We start from the raw sequence: 8,142 nt of genomic DNA, 5'->3' as shown, positions 1-8,142 counted from the left end.
CATTTTGGTGGACCTTCTTCATGAAGAGATGATGTCAAGGCACTCATCACAGGTTAAGCTGAACATTATTACTATTATTATTTCCAGACTGGGTCTCTCTCTGTCAGTGAGGCTGGAGTGCAGTGGTACAATCACGGCTCACTGCAGCCTCAACCTCCTGGGCTCAAGCAATCCTCCCGCCTCAACCTCCTGAGTAGCACCACCACTATCGGCTAAATTTGTTTTTTTTTTTTTTTGAGACGGAGTCTTGCTCTGTCGCCCAGGCTGGAGTGCTGTGGCATAATCTCGGCTCACTGCAAGCTCTGGTTCCCGGGTTCACACCATTCTCCTGCCTCAGCTTCCCAAGAAGCTGGGACTACAGGCGCCCGCCACCACGCCCAGCTAATTTTTTGTATTTTTTAGTAGGATGGGGTTTCACCATATTAGCCAGGATGGTCTCGATCTCCTGACCTCGTGATCCACCCGCCTCAGCCTCCCAAAGTGCTGGGATTACAGGCGTGAGTCACTGTGCCCGGCCTTAAATTTTGTATTTTTTGTAGAGATGGGGTTTCACTATGTTGCCCAGGATGGTCGGGAACTCCTGGATTCAAGCCATCTGCCCACCTCCGCCTCCCAGAGTGTTGGCATTAGTGGATTGAGCCACGGACCTGGCTGAACGTTTTTTTTTTAATCATCATAGAAAGTAAAGGAGTGCTCAAAATAGTGTCAGATGATGAGTGGGATGACTGTGATGAAAGGAGTTTGTCAAAAAAAAAAAAAAAGCTAGTTCCAAGAAAGAACGGAAAGAGTAAAGCAGGAGCTGTCAGAAGAGGTGAAAATGTCAGAAGAGAAAACTATGTAATTTGAGGCCAAATTACAGAAAATAGTTCCTGCAAAAATCAGATAGATATTCAGCACCATAGGAAGGGAGTGAAAATCAGATAGGTAGGTATCCTTAAGAAGTTGTGGCCTGCCAGGCGCGGTGGCTCACGCCTGTAATCCCAAGACTGGGAGGCCGAGGTGGGTGGATCACTTGCGGTCAGGCGTTCGAGACCAGCCTGGGCAACATGGCCAAACCCTGTCTCTCCTAAAAATGCAAAAAAATTAGCTGGGCATGGTGGCGCATGCCTGTAGTCCCAGCTACTCGGGAGGCTGAGGCAGGAGAATCGCTTGAATCCAGGAGGCAGAGGTTGCAGTGAGCCAAGATTGCGCCAGTGCACTCCAGCCTGGGCAACAAGCGCGAAACTCTGTCTCAAAAAATAAATAAATAAATAAATAGACTGCATCACAGCTCATGCTGTAGAAAGATGTTTCTGGAGAGAAAAATTCAAGTAGACAATTTAAATCAAATATTAGGAAAATTAAACCAAAAGAGCTCATGCCTGTAATCTGAACACTTGGAGAGGCTGAGTCAGGCAGATTACCTGAGGTCGGGAGTTCAAGACCAGCCTGGCTAACATGGTGAAACCCTGTCTCTACTAAAAATACGAAAATTAGCTGGGTGTGGTGGCACATGCCTGTAATCCCAGCTCCTCAGGAGGATGAGGCAGGAGAATTGCTTGAGCCTGGGAGACGGAGGTTGCAGTGAGCCAAGATTTTGCCACTGCACTCCAGCCTGGCTGACAGACCAAGACTCTGTCTCAGAAAAAAAAAAAAAAAAAGGCCGGGCGCGGTGGCTCAAGCCTGTAATCCCAGCACTTTGGGAGGCCGAGACGGGCGGATCACGAGGTCAGGAGATCGAGACCATCCTGGCTAACACGGTGAAACCCCGTCTCTACTAAAAAAATACAAAAAACTAGCCGGGCGTGGTGGCGGGCGCCTGTAGTCCTAGCTACCCGGAGGCTGAGGCAGGAGAATGGCGTAAACTCGGGAGGCAAGGCTTGCAGTGAGCTGAGATCCGGCCACTGCATTCCAGCCTGGGCGACAGAGCGAGACTCCGTCTCAAAAAAAAAAAAAAAAAAAAAAAAGAAAGAAAGAAAATTAAACCAAAAGACTAGTAATACTTCAGAACTTAGGGACTGTCAAACCAGTTGCAAGAAGATATATTCATGCAATCTTTGTATTAAGAGTCTCTCTAGCTGGGCGCGGTGGCTCAGACCTGTAATCCCAGCACTTTGAGAGGCCAAGGCCAGTGGATTGCTTGAGCCCTGGAGTTCAAGACCAGCCTGGGGAACATAGTGAGACCCAGTCTGTATTTTAAAAGTTTTTAAAGCAAAAAACAAAACGAAAAAAAATCTCTGAACTAAGTGGACCTTTGATCCCCTCACTCAAATTTGACAGTTCTCCATTATTCATAAATGAGGTAATAGTTGTTGGAGATGGTCTTCTCTGAATGCAAGACTAGTACTTTGGCCTGATTATGAACTTCCTGCCATCCTAAGGAGTCATCCCAGGTGTCCACTATATCTTTTTCAGCATTGAATACTAGCACAGTCATATGTAGGCTTTCTTCCACAGTGAAGACTTGGCATCAGTCAGAATGATGCCACAGGTCCTTGGCCTTTTCCACACTGGGCTCACTTTATCAACTGATAAATGCTCATCCACACCTGGTCCACCTGGACTACCTCCTTATCTGTAGCCCTTTCACCTCTGTGTCCATAGAAATGTCTTACCTAAGCTCTGAAATCTAAACATTTAGAGAGCATCTTGATGCTTGAGAGCATCTTCACAGAGGTATACCTTTAAGATCTATGGTTTAAAACAATTGAATTCCAAAATGTTGCTTCTTACAGATTGACCTGCCTGATTATTTCCTGTTGTTTATGTACATTGATTATTATCAAAAACTTAATACTTTTTTTTTTTTTTTGAGACAGAGTCTCGCTCTGTCGCCCAGGCTGGAGTGCAGTGGCGCGATCTCGGCTCACTGCAAGCTCTGCATCCCGGGTTCATGCCATTCTCCTGCCTCAGCCTCCCGAGTAGCTGGGACTACAGGCGCCTGCCACCACGCCCTGCTAATTTTTTTGTATTTTTAGTAGAGACAGGGTTTCACCATGTTAGCCAGGATGGTCTTGATCTCCTGACCTCATGATCCACCTGCCTTGGCCTCCCAAAGTGCTGGGATTACAGGCGTGAGCCACCGCGCCTGGCCAAAAACTTAATAGTTTTTAATAAATATTGTCAGGCATTTTTTTGTTTTTTTTTTTGAGATGGAGTCTTGCTCTTGTCTCCTAGGCTGGAGTGCAATGGCACGGTCTTCGCTCACCGCACCCTCTGCCTCCCAGGTTCAAGTGATTCTCCTGCCTCAGCCTCCCCAGTAGCTGGGATTAGAGGCGCCCACCACCAGGCCCGGCTAATTTTTGTATTTTTAGTAGCGATGGGGTTTCACCACGTTGGCCAGGCTAGACTCGAACTCCTGACCTCATGATCCACCTGCCTCAGCCTCCCAAAGTGTTGGGATTACAGGCGTGAGTCACCGCGCCCAGCCAATATTGTCAGTTTTAAAAAACAAGTTCCCCTCTAGAAACTCCTCATCCATACAATTGGTTACAGGTTTGGAGCATTACAGAGGTTTTTAAATCTTCTACTTAGTAGTTCTTGAAAAATTACCTTACCTATTAAGCTGAGATTCCCCCTTCCCCCAGGACAGTGCCGTTAAGTAGGCAGGGATCACCAAGGTTCAGAGATGTCTCTTGCTCAAAAATCATAGTATCTGTTAAATAGCAATACCTGTAGCTAACACATACTGCATTCTCACTATGCTTTGCACTATTCTACTTAATCCCACTGAAACCTTTTAACAACCCAGCAGTAGATACTACCACCATTTGGCGGAAAGAAACTGAGTCACCCAGCTTCTAGATGGCTGAGCTGGAAGTTGTATGGAGTCTGGAGGCCCCATCTGATTCCAGGGTCCGTTCTCATCTACTGCAATCTAGATCCTAGTAAGAATCGGGCTTTTCAGGCTGTCTCCTAAACCCCTCCTCTCGTCCCTTTCCCATCTGAGAGGAGAATGAAGAAGTGAGAAAGCCAACTGACCTGTCTAGTCACAGTATAGGCCCTGTCCAAATGTCAGTTTTCTTCTTGAAGTGAGGTGCTCTAGGAGGCAGAGATAACCCAGGTGTGAAGAGGCAAATTCGGCAGTCACAGCCTTGTCTGGTTAATTTTCTTGACCAATATAGAAAAGTGCAACTTTGAAGCTGCTCTGATGCTCACTGAAGTGAGCTACCACCAGGAAGGCTGGACCCCTGGGTTATTTGCAGTTCTTTCAGAGAACTTGACAGTTCTTTCAAATAACATTTTTTACTATGTATTAAATAGTGAAAGAAGGATTATGGGATACCTGAGCTTGCTGGTTACTTGCTTGAATTGGTTTCTTTGCCCAATAAAAGACCACAGCTTGATTAGGTGGTAGGGGCTAGTGTTGGTGGAGTGGCTGCCCTTACTTTGCCTATTTCCCCAGCAGGCCAAGCAAGCAACTGAGGGCCTTACTTGGATGTTAGTAAGCTAAGTTCTAGCTCTTCACCCTTTTTTTTTTTTTTTTTTTGATACAGAGTCTCACCCTGTCGCCCAGGCTAGAGTGCAGTGGCACGATCTGGGCTCACTGCAACCTCTGCCTGCCAGGTTCAAGCAATTTTTGACTAATTTTTCTATTTTTACTTATTTGCTTTTATTTTATTTATTTTTTGAGACGGAGTTTCCCTCTTGTCCCTCAGGCTAGAGTGCAATGGTGTGATCTCGGCTCACTGCAACCTCCGCCTCCCGGGTTCAAGCGATTCTTTTGCCTCAGCCTCCTGAGCAGCTGGGATCACAGGCACCCACCACCATGCCCAGCTACATTTTTTTTTTTTTTTTTTTGGTATTTTTAATAGAGACGGGGTTTTGCCGTGTTGGCCAGGGTTGTCTCGAACTCCTGACCTCAGGTGATCCACCCGCCTCGGCCTCTCAAAGTGCTGGGATTACAGGCATAAGCTACTGTGCCCAGCCAATTTTTGTATTTTTAGTAGGGACAGGGTTTCACCATGTTGGCCATGCTGGTCTGGAACTCCCGATCTCAAGTGATCCGCCTGCCTTGGCCTCTCAAAGTGCTGGGATTATAGGCAGGCATGAGCCACCACACCTGGCCTCTTTCTTCATTCGAAGTCATCATCTTTTAGTCTGATCATGAGTTTTCCCACCAAAAACTGTACAGTTAGATGCCTTCACCTCTATGGAGCCTCAGGAGACTCAGAAAACTTCATTTGGATCAAAATGTGCAAGGGACAGGACAGCATGCACTCTCTCTTTCTCTCTGCCTTTCTTTTTCTCTTACTAACTTACATTTAAAAAAAAAATTATGGAATATTTTAAACATACAGAAAATTGTAGATATATAACAAATTTAACAGACATTTTGCTCTTTCCTTTTATTGTTTTTGGACAAAAGATTACAGATAGGCCAGGCGCGGTGGCTCCACGCCTGTAATCCCAGCACTTTGGGAGGCTGAGGCGGACAGATCATAAGGTCAGGAGTTCGAGAACAGCCTGGCCAACATGGTGAAACCCTGTCTCTACAAAAAATACAAAAATTAGCTGGGTGTGGTGGCATGTGCCTGTGCCTGTAATTCTAGCTTCTCGGGAGGCTGAGGGAGAAGAATCACTTGAACCGGGGAGGTGGAGGTTGCAGTGAGATTGCGCCACTGTACTCCAGCCTGGGCAATGGAGCGAGACTCTGTTATTTAAAAAAAAAAAAAAAAAAAAAAAAAAGATAAACCAGTGCTCTGAGGTGCTTTTCGACTCTTTAAAAAGCATTACTGGGCCAGGCGCAGTGGCTCATGCCTGTAATCCCAGCACATTGGCAGGCTGAGGTGGGCGGATCACCTGAGGTCAGGAGTTCAAGATCAGTCTGGCCAACACAGAGAAACCTGTCTCTACTAAAAATACAAAATTAGGCAGGCATGGTGGCATATGCCTGTAATCCCAGTTACTCGAGAGGGTGAGACAGGAAAATTGCTTGAACCCGGGAGGCGCAGGTTGCGGTGAGTCGAGATCGTGCCATTGCAGTCCAGCCTGGGCAACGAGATTAAAACTCTAAAAAAAAAAAAAAAGGCCGGGCGCGGTGGCTCAAGCCTGTAATCCCAGCACTTTGGGAGGCCGAGGCGGGCGGATCACGAGGTCAGGAGATCGAGACCATCCTGGCTAACACGGTGAAACCCCGTCTCTACTAAAAAATACAAAAAACTAGCCGGGCGAGGTGGCGGGCGCCTGTAGTCCCAGCTACTCGGGAGGCTGAGGCAGGAGAATGGCGTAAACCCGGGAGGCGGAGCTTGCAGTGCGCTGAGATCCGGCCACTGCACTCCAGCCCGGGCGACAGAGCGAGACTCCGTCTCAAAAAAAAAAAATAAATAAAAATAAAAATAAAAATAAAAAAAATAAAAATTAAAAAAAAAAAAGAAAAACATTACTGGCCGGGCGCCGCAGCGGCTCACACCTGTAATCCCAGCACTTTGGGAGGCCAAGGCTGGCGGATCACAAGGTCAGGTGTTGGAGACCAGCCTGACCAACATGGTGAAGCCCCATCTCTACTAAAAATATAAAAATTAGCTGGGCGTGGTGGCAGGCGTCTGTAATCCCAGCTACTCAGGAGGCTGAGGCAGGAGAATCGCTTGAACCCAGGAGGCGGAGTTTGCAGTGAGCCGAGATTGAGCCACTGCACTCCAGCCTGGGCAACAAGAGCGAGACTCAGTCTCAGAAAAAATAAATAAATAATAAAATAAAATAAAAAATAAAAAGCAGGCCAGGCGCGGTAGCTCACACCTATAATACCAGCACTTTGGGAGGCCAAGGTAAGGCGAATCATGAGGTCACGAATTCGCGACCAGCCTGGCCAACATGGTGAAACCCCATCTCTACTATAAACACAAAAATTAGTTGGGTGTGGTGGTGCACACCTGTAATCCCAGCTACTCCAGAGGCTGAGGCAGGAGAATTGCTTAAACCTGGGAGGCGGAGTTTGCAGTGAGCCGAGATCATGCCACTGCACTCCAGCCTGGGTGACAGAGCAAGACTCTGTCTCAGAAAAGTAAATACATAAAAATTTAAAAGCATAACTGTAAATATATTTTTTTCCTTTGGTAACTCAAATCACTCAGCCTGTGTCCTCTCCCTCTCACTCCCCCCAGAGGAGAAGAAACATCGATGGTGAAAGCAACACCGGCTTCACACTCAGGAGAAAACTGCACCTCCTGTCGTTTCCTGGGCTCTACACTTTCACAGAAAGTTCTCTAGTAACCAACTACAGAAATGATCCCTGAAAGCCGCCTAATTTTTGAATGATAAAATATTTCTAAATTGGTCAGGCACAGTGGCTCACACCTGTAATCCCAGCAGTTTGGGAGGCTGAGGAAGGTGAATCACCTAAGGTCAGGAGTTTGAGACCAGCCTGGCCAACAAGGTGAAACCCCTTCTGTACTAAAAATACAGGCCTGGTGCGGTGGCTCAAGCCTGTAATCCCAGCACTATGGGAGGCTTGAGGCAGGTGGATCACCTGAAGTCGGGAGATCAAGACCAGCCTGGCCAACATAGTGAAACCCCGTATCTACTAAAAATACAAAAATCAGCTGGGCGTGGTGGCACACATCTGTAATCCCACCTACTCGGGAGGCTGAGGCAGAAAAATTGCTTGAACTCAGAAGGTGGAGGTTGCAGTGAGCCAAGATCGCTCTATTGCACTCCAGCCTGAGCCACGGAGCGAGACTCCTCAAAAAAAAACAAAACTGAAGATAATTTTATACAGTCAATGGGGAGTATTCAAGTTTCAGGATCAGGGACTTAATAAAATTTGTGGCCTTTTAGGTAAATATCTTTAAAGAATATTGTTTCAGGCAATGTAGTTTGTGTGTGGGTGTGTGCTGTCTTGACTTGTTTTTAGGCTCTGGCTAAAAGTCAGTTAGTTCCTCTTCTTGAGCTGCCGATTATGTCTGCATCCCCAACCACCTCCGTTATCAGGCTCAAACACTAGGGACCATTATACACCCATCCTAATCACTCCAGGGCCAGTTACTCGACAACTAGAGCCAGCCCCCATGTCCCTGAGCCCCCAGAAATTACTCAAATTAGCCAATCCCAAACCTGTTGGCCTTGCCTAACCCTTCTCTTCCTGCAAAAACCACAACAAAGGCTCTTCCGCAGTTCCCCGCTCACTCCCTCTGCCTAGGGACCCCTTCTGTTCCTGCTGAGTGG

General features: G+C 47.0%; 1 pseudogene; it reads right to left on the bottom strand.

Moving 5' to 3' along the window:
* Positions 1–7,043: 7,043 nt before the first annotated feature.
* On the bottom strand, positions 7,044–7,224 carry LOC117082940 (annotated as a pseudogene).
* Between the last annotated feature and the right edge of the window lie 918 nt (positions 7,225–8,142).

This window comes from Trachypithecus francoisi, unplaced genomic scaffold (assembly GCF_009764315.1).
Source record: "Trachypithecus francoisi isolate TF-2019V2 unplaced genomic scaffold, Tfra_2.0 Lachesis_group9, whole genome shotgun sequence".
Lineage (NCBI taxonomy): Eukaryota > Metazoa > Chordata > Mammalia > Primates > Cercopithecidae > Trachypithecus > Trachypithecus francoisi.
The sequence above is the reverse complement of the archived record's forward strand: the minus strand, read 5'-3'. Positions and strand labels throughout refer to the sequence as shown.